The following is a 22,622-nucleotide window of genomic DNA, read 5'->3' on the forward strand; positions in this document are numbered from 1 at the left end:
CATAGAATGATTAAAATACAGTGAATTATTGTTACCAAGCTGAATAATTTAGTATGGCTGTTCTAGCCTATAAGTAAATGTTTAAAAGTTTGAAAATTTGTTTTTATGTAATATTTAATATTGTCACCAAGTAGTGTATCTTATAATACTTGGTGTCTTGAGTTATTTTCGGGAAACAGTTTTTCAATACTTAAAAGGTACTGTTAGTTACAGATTGTTATTTTTAATTGTTAAATGTAAATATTTTATATTTACTTTGTGGCAAACATAATTATATAACATAAACATAAACTCTTCTGATTATCTACCGGTTATGTTGCCATTCAATAGGGTCCCCGTGAGTGCCGTCAGTGGGAGTGGTGCGGCGAGTCTGCCCAATGAAACAGTACTGAAACTAAAATTGAATGCCCGCGGCCTGCCAGCGCTACTAAACCGTCATCCAACTGGGGCAGGCGGGCTATTAACGCCCGCGTTAGGTGTTTTTTTAACGTGTTGGTCTAGATAAAAAATACAGATTAAACTATCATAAAAAAGAGAAAGATATATCCTAATGCTTTCTTGGATTTAATTAACTTAAATTTAAAACATTATATTTTCCTATGCATTAGTCACTAAGTAGTTAAGGGAAGGAATGAATACAAGTACTAAAACAATAGTCAGGGATATGATATAATTTATAAAAATGTAACGTCTCAATTAATGTAAATTACAGGATTAAAAACTAATGATATGGGAAGTATAATAAGACGCTATAGAATTGGTATTTATATAGAAAGGAGTTAAAACTGTTAAATGTTTTATTTCTACACAATAATGATTACCTAGCAGATATTAAAACCTGTAGTAGGAATTGTTTAAACTGGATACTCCAGCGTACAGAGTAGAAGATTGTGACATGAAACGCGGCGTGTTGTGGTTTACTACCAGTTCCGAACGAGCTGACAAAAGCCACCCAGATTGCATCGTTCCCTTTTTGTATGAAGAGGTTCCAACTTTTATCTTTGTACTGAAATAATATACAATTAAACAGTTTTATTATGAATACAGTATTAATGTGTCAGTAATAACGGAACCCGCTTACAACAAACCAAATTAATTTTTTTATATAATTGCAGTCTAACCTTTGATTCCCATGCCTTATAACTTGTTCCGAGTACAAAATCACACACTCTCAACTTGAATTTGTAAGTAAATATGTAATAACACAGTGATGAAGGCAAGATTCTCATTATGACTAGACAGGTAATACATAAATTCAATATATTCCAATATACTTTTCAATAAATTATTCTTCATTTCATATAATACGTACTGTGTTGAGAAAATAATACTTCGTTATACGCCTTCTCAGACACACAGAGTGTTTGAGGCTAACAGCGTACATGGATTTGGTTACTGATATGTGATTTGATCACATGTGTTCGCTTGCACGTATCATTATAGTTTCTTTCAATTCATAATATTAAACTTTACTCTCTCTATCTCTGTAAATCGTGCAAAAATACACCATTGTTTCAATTGGCCACTTTCAAATTCTCTATGAAGCTGAAATGTTTTATACTTAATTAATTTCATTTTATCTCTTATATTTAGAACGATTACTCAATAAATGAAATGCATTAATAGTGTTTACATTGGTCGTATACGTGACCATCAAGGCAACAAGAAAGACGTAGGATAAAATGTTTTTAAGCAAAGTTTAAACAATCGTATGAAATTTAACTCAGCTACACGTGGCAGCTTAACTACCACAACATAATGTTTTTGTGACTTTGTATTTAGACTCTTACTATTCACTGCTAGGTAACCCAACCTAATGACCAAAAGTATATGAATATAATATAATGTAGCAAGATATTTCAGGAAAAACGTAATTTTATTAAAATCAAAATTGAGTTTTATGATTTTACATGATCAACCAGGAAATATGGTTCAGCTTCATTGAAGTCTATTATATCGATAAGCGGAATCAATGCCTATTTTATGTACAGAGGAGATGTAAATATACATCTCCTCTGTATGCCTGACCGTTGTGGCATAGCCTACTCCTGCCTTGTTTAATTAGAATGTCAAGAGCCCAGCATAAAGTTTCATTCCATCCAAAACTATGAATTAAAAATTTTGTTTTAATCGAAGTTTGACTATATGTCTTTAAACTTAGTAGGCTATACAGTTTATATAAAAGAACATTAAAAATATAAGGAATATAAGTTACTTTCTTTTTTTTACTTGTATATTTGAATAATAATCATGCAATAATTTACAAAATTACAAAATAATATATATATATATATATATATATATATATATATATATATATATATATAATATTGAATTGGATATATTAGAGAAAGAATAAATAGTAGTTTATTAAAATAAATTATATTACTTGGTTTGGCATAAGGATAAATGTGCGAGGTTTAGTTCAGAATTCTTAAAATCTCATTTGGTTTTATGATTTCAGCAGTGATTTCTAATATCATCATTTCTTTAGCAGTCTTCAGAGTAGAAAACTAACTGAAAATTACTTTTTTAACTGAAAAATATTTTAAGATGACTTAAATGAAATATATAAGAGTATAAGTTTTCAATATTTGTAGCGATAAAACTATTTATGTGTTTGTGAGTAAGCAACATGCGTCGACCCAGGGGTAGTGCTTGAATACGTCTGATAGTAAAAGTAGAGACAATAATGTACTAAGCCACAATATTGTATTGAATATATCCCTACTTGAGACGTTAATATTTTAGGCTGAGGTAAATACAATTTTTCCTCGTAAGTTTTATTACTTGAAACAGGAAATACCCGGTTTGTGTTGGAGGAAGGCCAAATTGCCTACAGAGGTGCCAACCGAGTGTTATTGTGGTAACTAGTCTTATAACTGCTGCTGTTGGCATCACTGCTTTAAATGGTAGTTATGTTGAATTATATTTTCACGCGTTCCAGGTAGGAGGAAAAGAATGTAATAGCAGCGTTTACTGTTTATATTCTACCTTGTATTTAAATATTTAAAAAAAAATATAAATTCATACTTTAAATAAAATTAGTGCAGGTAATAAAATGAAATCTAATTTCCAGGCATTTGATGTATATTAGTAAAAATAACTCAACGTTTAAATTGAAAGACTAGCGATAATACGATCTTAGACGAAGATGTTGTGTGTCAAGTGCATTTACACTATCTTAAAACCGCTTGCTTAATTAAATTTTATCTATTAACCATAACATATAGTTACAAATAAATCTTGGATAAACTGTTTAATATATATAAACCTTTATTGCTACCTACCTAATTCACACATTATCAGGAATACCATTTTGGTTATTAATACCATTGTTTTAAGTCAAGTTATTAAGTTCCGTAGACTGACGTGTATTCTTCACAAAAACTTACAGTTTCTATTTTATATATTCCCGTGTTTTGTTGTAGCCTTTGCCTTTAAACTTTAATACCTGTTTTTTACCTATCCTTCATCCTGATTTTTTCGACAATTGCGCATTTGTTTTTAGGGCAAGCAAAATTAAGAGACTAATAAATACGGCACATAAAAAGAATTAAACTGCTTGTATACTGGCTAGGCAACATTGATAGTGTTCCAAGACTCTTATATCACATAGAGTAGTAAAGTTACTAGATGTCAGACAGCGCCTTCACACGGAACCGATATGGGCTCCTTCAGAATGTTCATCGCTATGGAGACTAGCCGAGTGAAATGGTTCAATAAACCAGTACCCAAGATATCAACACTTACATCTTCGGCGACTATGTCAGTCATGACCCACTCCAGCAATGATTGGCGACCAGCAATACGATCCACTGGAGTTGAGGATTTAACGAACTGTCTCAAGCTAAAGGAGGCAAGCAGATCCTGCATCTCATCTCGCGCAGTTGAACCAGCCAACCAATCAATTTTATATCGCAGTGATAACAGTGTTGGTTTTGAAGAGGATAAATCTCTCATACAAATCATTAATTAAGAGTGTAAAATCTTTATAATTCTCACGTGGAGAGTGAAACTCACTCAAAAACATCGCTTTCAACAGATTGTTCAAAGAATTTAACACCTTGCAGTTTCAAAACTCTTTGGCAAAGGAGTGTAGATCAAAGAATTTATGCTTATTTTGACTTTTGCAGTATATAGGCACTCCCCCTGATGTATGGCTTACTCGACTATAACTTGTAACCAACCTATAACCGCAAGGTTCATATGATTTTTTATGACTTTTAATTTGCAGTTCATTTTTTACAAACATGTTAACTCTATGAAAATAATATAAATTAAAAGTTGACTTTCTATGAGAAATATTCTAAAACTATAATTTAGGGTCTACACTGTCAATGGATTTAGAATTTAAGAGAATAATGGCTTAGTAAGTTACGTTTGCCTGTGAGATAAGTCAAACAACAATTTGGTAATGTTTTTTGATTTATGGATAGTTTTCCAGAATGTAGGAAGTTCAAACCACTGTTCTGTATTCAACCTAAAGTACCAAGTGGGATCTTTACTCATAGTCATTAAACTGATAATGTATTGATAACTGATATCGCCATAACACCTCATTACCCTCATCCTTGCTACTTATCCATGAACTTTGCCTAGAGTTTTGTAAGTTTGGATTACCGTTTATGCATCATACCACAATTAGGCAGTTAACTAATGAAATGATAGGTAGCTATTGATAACTGGTATCACCATAACACCTCACCACCTTCATCCAGGCTACTGATCCATGAACATTGCCTAGAGTTTTGTAAGTTCGGATTACCGTTTATGCAGCATACCACAATTAGGCAGTTAACTAATGAAATGATAGGTACCTATTGATAACTGGTATCACCATAACACCTCACCACCTTCATCCAGGCTACTGTTCCATGAACATTGCCTAGAGTTTTGTAAGTTCGGATTACCGTTTATGCAGCATACCACTCTAGGCAATTAGGCAGTTAACTAATGAAATGATTTTTAGTTATTGCTAACTGGTAATATCATAACACCTCACCACCTTCATCCAGGCTACTGATCCATGAACATTGCCTAGAGTTTTGTAAGTTCGGATTACCGTTCATGCTGCATACCAAATTTAGGCAGTTAACTAATGAAATGCTAGGTAGTTATTGATAACTGGTATCACCATAAAACCTCACCACCTTCATCCAGGCTACTGATCCATGAACATTGCCTAGAGTTTTGTAAGTTCGGATTACCGTTTATGCAGCATACCACTCTAGGCAATTAGGCAGTTAACTAATGAAATGATATTTAGTTATTGCTAACTGGTAATATCATAACACCTCACCAACTTCATCCAGGCTACTGATCCATGAACATTGCCTAGAGTTTTGTAAGTTCGGATTACCGTTTATGCAGCATACCACAATTAGGCAGTTAGCTAATGAAATTATAGGCAGTTATTGATAACTGGTATCACCATAACACATCACTACCTTCATCCAGGTTACTGATCCATGCACAGTGTCTAAAGTTTAGAATCTCGGACTAGCGTACCAAAGTGCAAGTATGGCAGTGATATTCAGGAGCAGTAAACTGATGTTCGGTGGTTATTGATATCTCCATAACGCCTCACCATCCTTATACAGGCTACTATCCGTCAACAGCTCGCAGATAGCTGTGGTGATCTTTCAGCATACCTTTTAATATCGATTGTAAAGAACACTGCTTCTGTAAATAGTTTATCCAGCCTGGTGTTATGTAAATTTATGTCAATTCATAACTTTTTAAGAATTATATCAAAGTTAATGTATTATTTTTCTTGCCCAAAAACAATATAGTAATTTTAAGCAGTTTACGGGGCTTAAATAATGTATATGACTCTTATACTATTAAATTTACGAATTAGGATTGTAGAGACTTTGATGTATATAATTACCTAGGCTAATTCTAAGCGTAGCCTAAAGTAGAAAACCAACTAATTGTCTTGCTTTCTATTTTGTAAATATATTTCGTTTACAACATACAATTTTTTAATTAAACTTTTTAAGTATAATCGTGTGTTATTAGTAAGAAGTTCATCCTTTAAACCTATTATTTAACGTTGTAGGATGTGAGATAGGAAGAACTAAATTAAACCATCTTACAAAATATGTATTTTATGACATCGATAGATATCAACTTTACACTGTAATGGTGAATTATTCTTAATATTGTGCAATATTAAATAAACTAAATCTAGTTCAAAATACTTTACAAAGAGTAATGTTATAAAACAGTTTACGAGAGTAACATTTCAGTTCATGCCTACAGCTCTGCTAATGAACTGCATGCGGATATGAGGATTCATCATTATCCAACGGAAGTGAATTAATTGGGACTGATTATTGTTCCACGGTGGGTTTATCGTTCCAAATGATTTGCGCTTGACGAGCGAAGCGTGTTACAATAGCTGGGATTGTCTACAATTTGTTAATTCTTTACATAAATATTAATAATACAGTTTACCCCTTGCAGCTCGTTCATATAAAACACGCGCATAATGAGGGCTATAAATACACACTTTAAGACGTGGTTACTTTGGTATGCCAAGACGAAATGTTGTTGTATATAACTTGCAGTTTAAACATATTTTAAATTGGCCTTATTTGCTAGCGTAACAACTAAGAGCAAATAATAATTGTTTTGTGCCCTGTAACTGTGGGTGTAACAGTATTCGAGTAAATGAAGTGAAATTAAACTGTGCATTTGCTAACTAATTATGCTAGTTCAATATTGTGGACCATTGGTCGTAATTGAATGTTGCCTCACGCAATTAACAATAATAACATGTTTTCACAAACCATCGAATAATTAATTATTATATGCATTTCTCTTTACATAGAATGGCTGCAATTTATTGAAGACCCCTATTTACATACGGAGCTTACTATTTATATAATATAATCATTTTGTAATTATTTGTAAATTGTAAAATAGCCAAGTTGGAATAACCTAAATTGTTATATAATTTAACCTAATAACCTATTTGCGACGTCGTTACTTAGTGATGTCTTATAGTAAAATTAAGAGTTAAGAATATTTATTGCAGTAAACTTATGTATTTATCACGTTAGAAGCCAAAAACGTTCCTAGCAAGGTTTATTGGTGGGGTTAAACATTAGTCATTTTAGCCATTTGTTTTAATTATTATGTTATAGAATGTGTGATATTTAATGTGGCAGGAATTCTCCCAAGGTATCCTTACAGTCTCTGTAACCTTCCTTTTATAGGAGTTTTAATAACTAGTGTTGTTTATGCGTTTATTAGTATATGTTTTAGAATTTGTGCAGTGAACACAAAACATGTTGGTTGTGATTCCTGACTTGTGAGCGTCACAACACACTGGTATGACTTGTTTATAGACATATAGTTGTTATTTGGTAGGTGAGTTATTCACCTGAGGAAATAATCAGATAGCAGATCTTAAAACGTAGATTTTTAGTATAATTTAACGATGGAAAGTGTAAAAATGTACGGAACATTTTAATTTCTACATGTTAACTGAGAATTATTAGTATACTAATTATAGTAATGTGATAAATTATATGATTTAAATTAAATTATTCTAATAAAAGTTACAACTTTAACTCACGTACTGCATGTTGTATCATGTTTATCTCGTATGAATATAACGAACACGAACACGACAGCGCGCTGTGGTACTGGAGTATTCGCGTGTGTGCGAGCCTCGGGCTATCTGAATGTTACAGCTTTCTCAGTTTGTTTCTACTTAGGTTTATGTTATACCGGCTGCATGAGTACAGGGAAACTTAACATTAGCGTTGGAAATATAATTCAATGGAACATCTCCTTGTATAACTGCTGTTGTACTAATTATGGTACAAAATAAAAATGTTTACAAACATGTTATCCTCTTTGACGAACTTGAACTGAAACATCAAAGAAGGTTTAAAAGTGCCAACACCTGTTTAATGTCAGTTAAAGTTTTATTGTAAAATAAAAATATTATCATAATTTTTTCTAACTCTAAAGTGTTCAAGGAGATTTTCAGAGTTTTTATTAAATTCGTAACTAAGATGTAATGTGATGGATCATTAAAAGTTTTTCAAACAGGGGTTGACATATAAAGTACCTATTATCTGATTATCCAAGATTAAGATCGTACACTGCAATGAGACATGTTGGTAGTAACAATATTTATTAGTGATTCCTAATCGGGGTGCCAACTTCTGAACACTCTTGCTTAGTACAATAGTGTCAGTGACATTATCGAATAAAGGTATAACTGTCGTGTTATACAAACACAAATAAAAGCTTCAAACTATGCAAGCGCTTTATCAGTGCAACTGAACTATGTACGTAAATTTTGGTCAGATAGCACTCAATAAACTAGATATTCGTCGCTGAATTAAACGAAAATAAAGCCGTCATCATTTGTATTTCACTGATGCCATCTGCAGAAATCATCTAAGCGAATTGATAGACTGGAAATATGTTTTTAAATAATTATGTCGTACTGTAGTAATATTGTTCGTGTAATGTAAGCAAGATAAATAAAGTGACTGTTAATTTTCAAAGAGATACTTTAAAATACTTACTTTAAATTTTATAAAATAACGTATTTCGTAATATTTACAGTTGTGGATACTTGCCTCTAATATGGGACATGCCGCACCAACCACTGATAGTACAGTACACACTGTGTCCCACTTTACAGTGAAGTGGCTTTCCACATTAACTCTTGCTAAGTTTATGATAGTTATACAAAGTATTTAAATAACATGATATGAGTACGACACATCTCGTTTTACTTACCAGACTTCGCTGCAGTAGCCTAGACATTTAGTTAGTATACATTTCATTGTTGATATATCCTGTGGCCAGATAGACGCTCAGAATACCGTTCAGAAAATCCCACTAATATTATAAATGCGGAAGTTTGAAGGTTTGGATATTTGGATGTTTAGAGGTTTGTCCTCGAATCACGCTGAAACTGCTATACGGATTGTGCTGAAATTTGGAACAGGTATAGCTTTTGGTCTGAATTAACATTTAGAGTGCTTTCTACCACCCATAACACATTCACTTCACCAAATAAAGTAGAATTTAAATTGAAAAATTAGTTTGTTTACATTCGAATGTTTTGATAAGAACGAAACGTAATAATGTTTCATAATTCAAATTAAACTGGCACTAAACAGCTGTTGACAGCTATAATTCGACAAACTTTCTTATACATCTGTTTACATTGCTAATGAAAATAAAAAGATAATGGTGGGCGACTTATTATGCCAAAACACCGGTGGTGAATTTAAACGACCAGAACAGACCCATATTGACCACAGCAACTTTTTAGTTGTACGATACACTTTCGTCATTAGGTTAAAAAGACTAATTCTTATTGTTACTGAAGCCATCGAAGAACTTCAATAAATTATCATGAAATGTGGGAGGAAAATACTAATCTTATAAAAACTGTTTCACTTTACGACTTCAGGATCCCAAACCTCTGTTCTTTAAAGTTAAATCTAAATTGGATCAGGAGATTGGAATAGCTTTGAGTGACTATCGATTATCTCTAGACTGTTTATCATGTACTTTAAAAAGAATACATAGTTATGTTGTCCAGTTTGTCAATATAAAATTGCGTACGAAGCCGCGGGTAACTGCTAGTAAATTGATATAAATTACATGTTTAGATATGCATCATCATAGAATGCATTCTGGTCTATGTAGATCTAAAGTTTCATGCAAAATATAAGTGAAATTATTCTGTTACATTCTTTTTCAGTAAAATAGGTTTAATAGCAGTGTAAAAAATAATAAAAGTGCCTCTAGCCTAGAGAGGGTATTACGATACAAAATTACGCTGAAATCAAATCTTGCACCGAATTATAACATAGTCTCCACTCAAAAACCTTTTTCGTTTTACTCTATGAATAAAAGTTCCACATGTTTAAATCTCTTATTATACTCCTAATTTTCCTTACAATGTTTTTGTCCTCTTATTTTTCATTCTCATCATGGTTACCCATACGGCAGTGTAAATACATTAATTACGCTCAGCCAAATCCTATGGAGTCAATTTCACCCTCATTTTAATTTAAAGTTGCTTAAATAGAAATGAAGGAACTTCAATCAATCTTAAATTCACACTTTAACATCTATAGGATAGTTAAATTTCTTGATACCGTGCGGACATACATACAGACATAAAGACATATGGAAATGAGACTTTAAGAGTCTCTCAAGTAATAAGCTTCGTTAAAGCTCAGCTAATGGTAATACAGTCTAATGCCTACCGATATGTATTTCAGTTTATCCATTTAGATCTTCTTAATGATAATGATAATACATCTTAAATTAAAGAAAAACCGTTACAAACATTTGTACCGTAATATAAAACCATGTATCCTTCAACTTTATAGTTAAACTTTAGCATTGAGAATGTTGTTATGGCAAGAAAAACTTCCGTCTACGTAGTCCCTCATTACATCACACATTCCTACCATATTGGGGTTAAATCGAATACATATTTAGAATGCATGTTGAAAAATCATTATAAATATGTCCTCTGCATTTTATATTCTATCCACGTTTTTTCAGTATGTTATTCGTACTAATATGGGGGAACAGTTTTACTATTGAATATTTTATTAAATTAACGGCATGGCCTAGTAATTCAAGAGATATAGTAATTCAAAGGTTATTCGACCTTTATGCAGTAAAAAAAACACTGGCCGCAATAGATTAACTAACTAGTTTGTTTAAAACAGCAAAATGTTTTAATTGATTAAAATACGCGTTGTGTTTTGGGAATTGGCACATTGTTACTTTTAATGGTAGATTAGCAATTATCTGGTGTTTAACAAGCAGTCAGGGGATTTCTGTATTTGCTGACACATGCGGGTTAGAGTGGAAGTATACCCTTGTGTGTTTTGGATTTAATCCACACAATATTAGTTTCACTCGAATACCATGTCATAAATTCAAGTAAATATTTACAAAGTGAAATAACGGGTAGCTAAATATGTTTAATCATTGTTCTAGTAAAGATTGTATGGGGTACCTCTTTTAATATTAAAATAAATAATATATAATTTATTAACTTAATGACATAAAGTACTGATTGAAATTATGTTCGATTAAACTGAATAATACATGACAACATTATGAAGTTCACGATCCTAATTAATATTTTGCATCGGTTGGGACATACACCGTAATCTATATTTCTTAAGGAGATAAGTTACAAGTTTAAGATAAAAAAGCTACATTGTTTTCTTTTCTATACATATTAAAAATAACTTTAATTATTTGTATTAACATTCCCACAATAATAATTGAATAGGTATATCACATCAAATAAGCAACAGAAAATTTATTATTTAACTCAATCACCAGATAATATTTATAAAGGAAGTATTGTACTGTATTTAGACGGTAATGTTATTTTAACCGTACAAATTGAAAGTTAGTTTCTGATATTAAAATAATAGTGATTTTCGATAATGAATCTTAAATTTTACGTAGTTTTTAAGCAAGATAATAATATTTGTAGTTCTAAAAACTATTTTAACATGCTTCGGGGATTATTTTATATGGGTTCAATGTAATAAGATATAAAAAAGTTATTTTTTCAGCTTTGTCTCATTAAAGGATTTATTAACTTTGAAGTATTCACACAACAACTTATATAGGTAAATGAATGAGATAAAAGTTCTAGCTTCCATTTCATAAGAAAAGTAAGCTATTCCCTTGTTTTTCGATAAAGATATGATATAGTTAGTAGACGTTAAAATCTTTATGGTTTCGTTCAAAACATTTTATTTAGATATGATTATAAATAAATTGGTTGTGATTAATGGAGTTTAAAAGTGAATTGAACCTAAAGATTTATAGCATAAAGGTAGCCAAAAAACAAACAAGTAAGTAACTCGGGAAAGTGTTCAAAGACTTGTAAGTTGAGGTAATTCATCATAAACTGCTTCCCCACTTGATCTTACAGAACATACTCTTGTCACGTACACAAGGCTTGAACTCGGGAAAATTAACAAGACCTTTGACAAACTGGCTGAAACACATTATTTCATACCGTATGGTGTGTTACATCCGTAAAGCCCAGGGTTACACGTGCTTACGTCATTCTCTTTCTACAATTAAAAATAAATATTTACACATGTTCATAATTTATAGGCATCTGTTATTTACAAACCAGTTTTAATTATTCTGATTTTGAACCCTAAGAAGAATTAAGAACTATTAAGAAACATCCAGATAAACTTAGCACATTATTAAAGTTTAAATATTTTAAATTATTTTAGTAAAAGTTATAAACTGTATTTATTATTTTAAAAACTGTTCTAATAAGGATTTATATAGATATAATTATATACAATACAATATAAGTTTGTATTGCAAATTAGGTTGTTCAGGCTTTTATATTTTTGCAAATTTCAACACTTAAAAAATTAAAATTATATCAAAAGGTCCTTAATATCAAATATCACATAAACTAATGTCTTATTAAATAGTTTTGGGAAAGATTTGGCATTATTCAAGATAAAACAGTTTGCTAGATCCTCTATAAACTTTTAAACATAATTAAATATTATTTACTATAATTTTTTTAATGCATTGAACCATTTAAATTTATGTATTACACAACTCGTGTTTACATAAATAAATTACGAGATTGCATGTACACAACACATGTATAAAACACAACTTGAAAAGTGTTGTGTATTTTATTAATGTGCATATTTTCTTAATTAACTAATTTAAAACTTGTGTTATTCGGTTTGTTTTGTTTAATACTGTATTTTCAAATCATGTGCTAACATTGGCAAGTCACAGATTTAATATTATGTTTAAATATTAAAAGTGTTTAAAGTATTATTATAAATTTGCAGAATACTGTAATATTATTTTGATATATAACAATCTTTGATTGTGGTTGACGAAGGCTTGTGAAAATCATCATTATATATTAAAACATTAATCTATAACATCAAAAGTGTAATATGGATAAGTTTCTCACAAGGACTATTTTGTTAGTAAGATATATTATTATAATTGTATCGACAAGGTCGTGAAATATGAGGGCTTTGCAAAAGTTGGAAGCACCTGGATGGTTTGAAAAGTCAACGTCAGATAACAAAAAAAACCAATGGTTTGATGAAAAACTGGACTTGAATTAGAGAGATACGCCAAAATTCAACAGCTGGATACTTACTCCATAATCTACTTCTCCAGAAAGTTAATTCTTTGCCATCAAAGGAATATATACTTACCATTTATAAAGCTTTGTCTGAACTACGCCTAGACTGGAAATGTCCTGTCACAATCTGTCTCAGATATGGCCTCTCGCTTTACACAACTAGAACACAAAATTATGTCACAAAAACAATCCTTCTACACAAACGTTCGAAATTAGAAGGTTTCCCATCCACAATTATTGATCACCCTTCCAGGATGCACATTATTTCATGCCTCCTTAATAGAAAGCAATAGCAGAGACAAATAATTTAATAAATCTCATTATCATGAGTCGATTGATCAAATTTTGGAATCAATTGGTTTCTCCACCTCTAGTTTCCGTATATTGAGCAAGATGTTTGGAACCAAACCTTTATCAATAAAATCGATCCTCGCCAACTATGATTCTGCCAGGATCTTTTCAAAAATGTTCTCAAGATTTCGTCGAGGATAAAAACTCCTATGTTACGATTTTCGGAAACAGGACCTTGAACGTGAGAAAATACGTCGATGAAGTCCGTGAGTGCTGAGACAAACGCAAGAAAGAAGGAGAAAGTCATCTTACTGTAAAATACTGTACGTGAACAACACTTAATCGGATCCAAAGTGGACTTCCCTGACGTTCTCCATATGATCGCAATCAGAGTGCCTAATGGAACAAGGCCTTATGGTAACTTTGCTAGACCAGACGTCTCGACGTACTACGCCAGGAACACTTCTCTGCTAAGGATGCAGGAGTGGGCAAATTTCCGAGGACTTTGACCTCTTCTATCTGGTACGTAACCCCTTTAGGAATCGTCTGGTAACTCTCTTTCATTAAATACTATATCTACATACATGCACAGCATTCTCTGTGAACCATTTCCCACTATTAATTGTTAATGCTGTTGTTTTTCCCCAATACTCATTTGTTTTTTTCCTATTTATTGTTTTCATAGTTGTTAAAAATCTATGTCATTGAGATACATTGTTAACCTATTAGTATTTATTAGTTGTTACTGTTTGTGCGTGTCTTATATTTTGTAATGTCTATAGATTTGTCTTTGTAGATATTCTTATAGTCTATAATTATTAATAGTGTATTGTAGATTAAATGACATTGCATATTGCATGAATATTAAAATTATCTTTTAATTTGTTTTGTTCCATTTTCATACATTATTTCACAATGTAATATTGTTGTATTGCATAGGTAAATTCCGTTAAAAGAAATACATTTTCCTTCAGAGAAAAGAGTAATAACATTATAAACCTAAAATAATGTTTTAACTGTAATCTATTACGTGTTGATCTGTTACGGTATTGCAAACGAACTAGAGAGTGGACATGCATCATCTAAATAAACTTGCATAAGTCAGTTACATGGTATCCACTTTTTACACTTGAAGTGTTATTACATTTTCTGATAATTGTCAACAAAAATCACTATATCAAGCTGTGCACAATTTTTAAGGCTGAATTATTTTAAGGGGTTTATTTTCTGTACATTATTGTGTTAAGATCGTGAAAAACCAAATAACAAGACCTAGCACATTGGTTAGTCCTCTCTGCATCCGTCAGATGTATTGCTTAGCGGGACTTTTGTCGTAGAAATAAGACAGGACGTGTGAATTCAACGTGACAGGACACCAGCTCATTATGGTTGCATTTTCAGTTATCATTCGAATTTTACCTAGGGACCGCACTGGATTGGTCATGGCGGAAATATAGCTTGGCCCACTAACTTTTTCCAGGTTTTGCTTATTAGGACATATGAAGATACATTTTTTACTGTGGTGTGCTTCTGTCAACCACAAAATTATTTTTGTGGTTAGAACTTCTAACATATTAGTTTTAATTTAAGGCTTAAATTATTGTAACCGTCTTAGACTTCATTTGAAACTGTTTTCAGAGATGTATTGAAATAGCTATCTCAGTTGTATGTATAAATGCTGATGAGTACTCTTTTGCCCCAAAAAATTATCTACTTGTTTTAAAACTATTAACAAGTTCTTTGAATTACTTGTTTGTTTATGTGCTTATGTGATTAAAAACTAACCATATAAGGATATTGATAAAAAATCTCTTTAAAATTATCACTCAGAATTGTGGGTAATCAATTAATATAGATTTTACAACGCAACGAATGTAATGAATTATTAGTTAATGCATTTAAATATCTACACTAGTAGTAATATATTCTTAAACAAAATGTTATGTTTAACACAATAACTTATTCAAATAAGAATTCTAAATAAACATGATATAATACATTATTAATGTTGAAAGCATAATGCTGGAATGTAAAGCTCTGACATAGTGTGGGTACAGCGGTTAGCCGATCTCAAAGCACTTGGTAAAGAGCAGGTCGGTTTGAAGTTCTCTCCCCACACACAAAACACAACTTTAGGAAAAACATTTTACAAGCGGAATACTTCTACCCTTTCTCATATAATATTAAATGGAAACTTTAACATTCTAAACCATATAACTGGAATATTTTTAATTCTAAATTAAATATAATCAACATATATACATCTATATTAATATTATATGAGTCATCATAGATCAGTAGACCAACGTCTAAGCCAAATTTTAACTTTCTAGTTCAATCCTGGAGTGTTAACTTCTGGCTCATTTATAACTTCTAGTTAGACCTACATTGGGTATAGATGTGTCACTTAAATCTGATCAACACTAGAAACTTTCAGTAGCGAAACAGTATTAACCTTTATCTCAAGATATTGAGGTGCAAGGATAAATCGATAGGTCTAGTCTACTGCGTCGGGTGAATACTAGATATACGAATATAGGTGAATACGTTTGTGGGCTTCCTAGGTGTTAAATGCTATTGCTATTGTGTTAAAAAACATAAGGACGTGCCACCCCTACCCGCTTAGACTGGGGAGGCTGGTAAAGTGCTGTTCTCCCCTTCTTCTAGGGAGAGATGATTGAGATTAATGCAGAAAATCTTTCCTCATGGATCTCGATAGGAGGCAGCTCCTACTACTAAGCTTTCACCCCTCTCAGAATATACTGTTACCTCTTAAGTAGCGCAAAGTATTAAGTGAAATTTCTCAACTTCTTGTTTTAAGAGAACACCAAACTCTTACTGTACTTCGACTAAAACAAATTAGATTTTGTACGTAAAATAATTTGAATTTATTGTTGATAGTCCTTTTGGATTAAATTAACAATTAATTAGTTATTCTTACCTCTAATAAACACGAAACGAGCGTAGTATGTTGTCAAAATTACATGTTTTGGAAATCTGTCCATCATCAGAATAATAACTCTTAACAATTTCAAAAAAACATCAACCGACAGTATAAAAAAAAAAAACTCCATGTGGGCTCGACACAATTAATCACCAATCAATTGTCAACCAAAGAATTGTGTGATTGTTGCTAAAGTTTAAGTTAATCACTGACTTAAATATTTTGTAACCATACCAATAAGTGCCCATTTTTAAATTTGTATCTTTAAAATAAGATTTTAATATTTTCTCCTTTTACTAACAAAGAAACCATACCTCACTTTATTATTTTAGTTACACATCCCTTTACGTGTCGTTAAGTTACAGTAAGTGAAATGCATAAACTAATGCATAAGATGGGGAAAAACGTATTTATACTTTTATCTTAGGAATTGAATGAAGAAAGGTCCCATCAGTAGTTCACCTCAAAGCTAAAAAATTATTTATCTGTCTGCAATAATAGATTGATATTTGTCATATAAACTAAGGATTCTTAATATCTTTAGAAAGACTTAGTAAAGGTTTAGCTCAATGTTTAAGTCTAAATTTCCAGCAATTAATTATTATTTTAATTATACGTTTAAATATAGTAGATATATTGTTTAATACAAATTATATAGGAATAGTTGTGAATCTATTTATGTATAGCCGATGCGTAGACAATCATTTAATTACTAAATAATTGTCAAAATAAAAGTTATTTGAATATTTTTATATTTTGATTTGACTTTTCACCCAAAAATACTATTGAGAAGTATAGAGTTTCCATGTCCCTCTATTTAAAAACATAATTTTTATATTCATATCATATCAGTAAGGGGTTTTAATTTTAATACTTGTAGGTTAGAATGGACTGTCGTGATTATCCATCGTAATGTGTCACAAACTTCTGAGAAACGCATGCACACTAAGATATTCAAGGATATTTAAAATAACTGTAATGATGTAATACAAAATCTGTACATGTAAGTCCGCATTGCTAGGCCATGACTGAAACATCAATATATTACTAACTCCTAAAAGAGATATCATCAATATTCCCAAAGTCACAGGATTGACGTTAACGTATACGCAATATATGTAAGTAGATCCAATGATACATGATCTGTACATGTAATCATGTATTGTTAAGCTGTGGCTCTCACAACAATATATTACCAACTCCCAGCTGAGATATCATCGATATTCTCGATATCGGAGGATTGACGTTGGCAAATTCAATATGTTTGCAGGGAAATCTATTATGGAATGTATATGAAGGGGTGCATTGGCAGCCCGTACCTATCACACAATACATTCCAAACTTCCAGCTGTGACGATTTTAATGTTCCCATGTGATAGGATTGTTGCTGATACATTTGCAATATATGTAATGAACTCCGGTAAGAAATAATCTGACATGTAAACGAGCATTATCAGGCCGTCGCTGTCACATCAATACATTCCAAACTCCCAGCTGTGACGTTAACAATGTTCTCCTTGTCGCAGGATTGACGTTGACACAAACTCAAAGTTTTTTTTATTTAATATGTGTCTATACTTATTTAAATACTTTATATATCAGTGACAGTTGCTACTCCTACATATGCGTGTTATGTAACAATTTTATGAAGTTGGTATTTACAAATATTTCAAAACCGAACTTTATGTAAACCGAAATTAAGACTTGAGACAGTAAACCTTGCCTTGTTGAGTAGTGAAGAGAATGAAGATATCAAGGTAAATATATAATTTTCATATCAGTGTCATATTTGGTGAATAATGTAAGTAAATGTTCTATCAAGAATGATACATTATAATACAAAGGTTAACAGTTTAGTCTTTGTATCTCCTGTTACTAGTTCATGTATTTTTTTTTACAGTTGAAACTAGTAAAGTATAGACAAAGTACAACCTGAAGAGTCGGAAACTATGAATATCTGGTTGCGGTGAATTTATATTAAAATATACATATAATGTTCGTTATAGCTCTTATGTGTATACGAGATCATAGGTATTGGCAGCAGAAGAGGAAGGAGAATTCTGAGAAATCTAGGCGTTGAATTCCTTTTATGTAGGATGTGCCAGAAAATTTTCATATGAGCAGATGTCGATGTGCTTCATCTATTTTGTTTTATTTCAGTTAGTCATTAAAATGTATATTAAAAAGCTTAGACGCTTCACAGATTAGAACTGCTGCAGCCAGAAGACATTATTTTACATTATATCTGTATAAATAATGTAATGTTATAAAATATTAATTAATAATTCTATTTATTTTTAACTCGTTGTTTTATTTATTTCATTTTTTTATTTCATGAGAAGTGAACTATTTGATTTAATGTTGCCTTAGTATATGAGGCGATTTTTAAAGTTCCTTATTAACCTTTGGCAATTTAGTTCACGAATTTCATTAATTTTAGTACTACGTAAATGATATATCTTATTTTGTAGTTTGAAATGTGCTAATAGAATAAAATTTGGGGAAAATTTGAGATACTGTTTTTATACAACATATATAAAATAAAATACGTAAACATTTTAGAGTTAGTATAGGTGTATTTTACTTGAACTTAAACAAAATAACTGTATTAAAAAAACTGTATTTTAGTATTGAATGTAGTGTCCAAGCATTTTTTTTTTCAGTTTGGATCAAACCCTTGAGGGTGAAATAATGTTTAAAATTTGATGAAATAATAATTGTGTGAACAATGTTTCATGGAAAATCGTTGTACAATTCCAAATCGTGCGTGCCACGTTCTACTCGCAATGATGCCTTGATCAGCGTCAAGAGTACACAATATCTGAGAGTGGGATGCGTATAGAACCGGAGCCTTACCACACCATACACAGCTCTGATGATGTGGAACCCATCTTTCCTATCACCAGGATGATGATTGATCACAGCAGGTCACGGACCTTAGGCACCTGATCTAGCGAAGGGCAGTAATAATGTTTCCAAGTAACAAAACTCCTTCATGTGTAAAAAGAACAAAGCTGTAAAAATTAGAGATTCTGAAAGAAATAAAACATTGCATTCCTTTGGTTCAATGGGAAGAACCAACGAGATTGGACCATATTGTACGCAGGGAACTCAGCTGCGAGGGCGAGAGGCCTAGCCCAGGAAAGTTTACAGGAAGAATCTAGAGAAGATTCGTTAAAAATAAAACCAACATCAGTCAGAACGTCTTAAGACTATGTTTCCGTATGATTGCAAGGGGCCTACAGAACAGTACCTACGGTAATAGTGCTAGTAACCGTAATGACTGTGAAATTAATTCCTTCAAGTTTGCAGTAATACATACAGTAGTTACAAAAGGAAACATTCAATAAAATGTGACATAAAACGCGTACTTTCAAAAATTCTATGCTACCATGTCATAATGATAGGAGAAAAGTTATATATTGTAAATATGGAAAATAAATTCTATAATGAAATCGACGCCAGATTGTATAAAAAGCAACCTGTAACTATGAATTCTTTTTGGAGATGTTTATAGATAACTGGTTGCGCTTCATCCAATCACGATAAAGTACATACATATTTATAAACCTGTGGATGTACATTACAGTCACTTTCGGTTTTAGATTTTCTTATTGATTATGGTTCTCTACATCATCAAACAAATATCGATGGTATTTTATCGGTGTTAATGAAACTTAATGCGAAAGAATACAAACATTACAAACAAGATTATTATGGAATATAATATTATAATCATTAACAAGTTGCTTGGTCAGATATTTAAACATTATATCACAACAAATTTTAAATCTTTAAGATGAAGTCAATATATTTTTGTCATTAGAATAAATAACGACATTACAAACGAACCACTAGTCAAGGATCACATCTCGAAGTCAATCTCAACGGACTTCTGTTTGACTGCAGTGTTTATTATCCATCAATACAACCCATTAATGTTAGGCTATAACGACAGTTTAATACTTCTGTCGTAAGTACTCACATTTGATGTTGTGTTTTATGACCCTCTCCTTTATTGATGTTCTCTACTAGTCAAACAAGATCTTTACATAGATCTATTAAAAAGTTCATAACACAGTATATTACGGAATTGTACACAATTTAAGGATTTTTGGATTTCATCTTGAGGTATAACAGAATTGTATTCGTTTAAAGAAATTGTTCAGCCTTTAAGATGGTTTTGTAATAATTAGTTAATAACATAAATAATTTTGCAAACATTCGAATAACCTAATTATTATGAAACAACTATATATTTCTAAGCACGTAAATGTTTTAAACTAAACCCTACTTATCCTAGACCATAATGATCAATTTAAATGTATTTGCATGTACTAAATTCTAATTTTACTCCTGGATATTGATCTAGGTTGGCCTTGAAAGGCACTAGTGCTTTATTATACAATATAAACATTAGGTTGCAGTCTAAAATAACAACTAACAACCTGCTGTTACATCACATAGGCTTTAGGTTTTAGGTTGTTGCTTGTAGGACCGCTTGTAAATGTAATCATCAGATCTCTGAGTGCTTCTGATGTCACAATATGAGTAACCCGACCTCAATGTCTAATCCAAATACAAACTAACCTCTGTCACCCTTCGCCCCATTTACTCGTAACAGCTTCCGTCCTGTGAGAAACTAATAAATTACATGTCTATTTTACAATCTGACGAGGTTGAATTGATAAATTGTCATAAACTCTGAATCTCTACCATTAATTACAGAGTAATTTATCATTTAAGATTCCTAAATTATAAAAAACAATCGTTTAGGAATTTCAAAGATAGTTTCTGATAAACAGAAGGCGGCATTTGCACAGGTTTTTCTCATTAATTTATGATTTAAATATCTAGAATTTTTATATTTTTTTAAGAGATGAGTAGATGAACAACAGGACAATATACATGACCATCTCGAGATAGTACAAAGTATTAAAATATGTTCGTATTTTTATTACATAACTCGTAAGTAAATGCCGTCTGCACGTCCTATGTTTAAAAGATATACAATCTATATTATTAACTTTTTTTGCATTTACCATTAATTTTCAATGAAACTATAATTACAATTTACTAAAAAACAGACTGGCGAACTACAAGTTAAATATAACTCTTGATGGTGTCAAATTGAAACATAATGAACATCCGCAGTATCTGGGAGTTACCTTAGACCGATCTCTCACTTTTAAAAGTCACCTTCAAAAGACAGCAGCAAAGCTGAAAACAAGGGCTAATATAGTACAGCATCTTGCTGGATCAACTTGGGGAGCCAACGCTAAAGTACTGCGTACCACTTCTTTGTCCCTTGTGTACTCCGCTGCTGAATATTGTGCTCCTGTGTGGCTTAATAGTGCACATGTGCGAGAGGTCGATGTCGTTCTTAATAGGGCCATGAGGACAATTACTGGAACTCTCATGGCAACACCAACACCTTGGCTCCCAGTGCTGAGCAATATAGCACCACCTGAGATTAGAGGCAAAGAGGCTCTTCTGAGAGAGTTCAATAAGATCGTGTCCAATCCCGAATTGCCCGTTACGCGCGACCTTCCTCAGCAAGATAGCCGGCTCAAATCACGCAAGCCATCACTACGAACAGCATCCCAGTTGATAGAGGAGAACTTTACGCCTAATGCTAACTGGGCGTCATCCTGGGAATCATTCGATGGACGGAACAAGTTCTTGATATCCGATCCTACGAAAGCAGCGGGTGGCTTGGAAATTCCTCGAAAGGAATGGGTTTTATTGAATCGTTTTCGAACTGGGGTTGGGAGAAGCAATCACTGGAAATTCAAGTGGGGTATTACTGACGACCAGACGTGTGATTGTGGCGCAAACTCTCAGACAATTGAGCACATTGTAAACGACTGCCCTTTGCGATTGTTTTCTGGTGGTCTGGTTGGTCTGAGTGGTTTAGAGGATGGGTCTCTAAACTGGCTCAGTAATTTGGATTTAGCTTTGTGACGGGAGATTTTAATATTATTGTTAATTTATGACTCAAGAACTTTGTTCTTACGTACTTTTTAATAATTGTAATTTTTTAATTTATTTATTTATGGATAGCTGCCTTTGTCCCCAATACGATATATATATATATATATATATATATATATATATATATATATATATATATATATATATATATATATTTAATTAAAATAGTTTAAAGCATCAGATTACGACGATTTATTTATTGTTACATACTGTTTA

This window comes from Homalodisca vitripennis, chromosome 6 (genome assembly GCF_021130785.1).
Source record: "Homalodisca vitripennis isolate AUS2020 chromosome 6, UT_GWSS_2.1, whole genome shotgun sequence".
Classification (NCBI taxonomy): Eukaryota; Metazoa; Arthropoda; class Insecta; order Hemiptera; family Cicadellidae; genus Homalodisca; species Homalodisca vitripennis.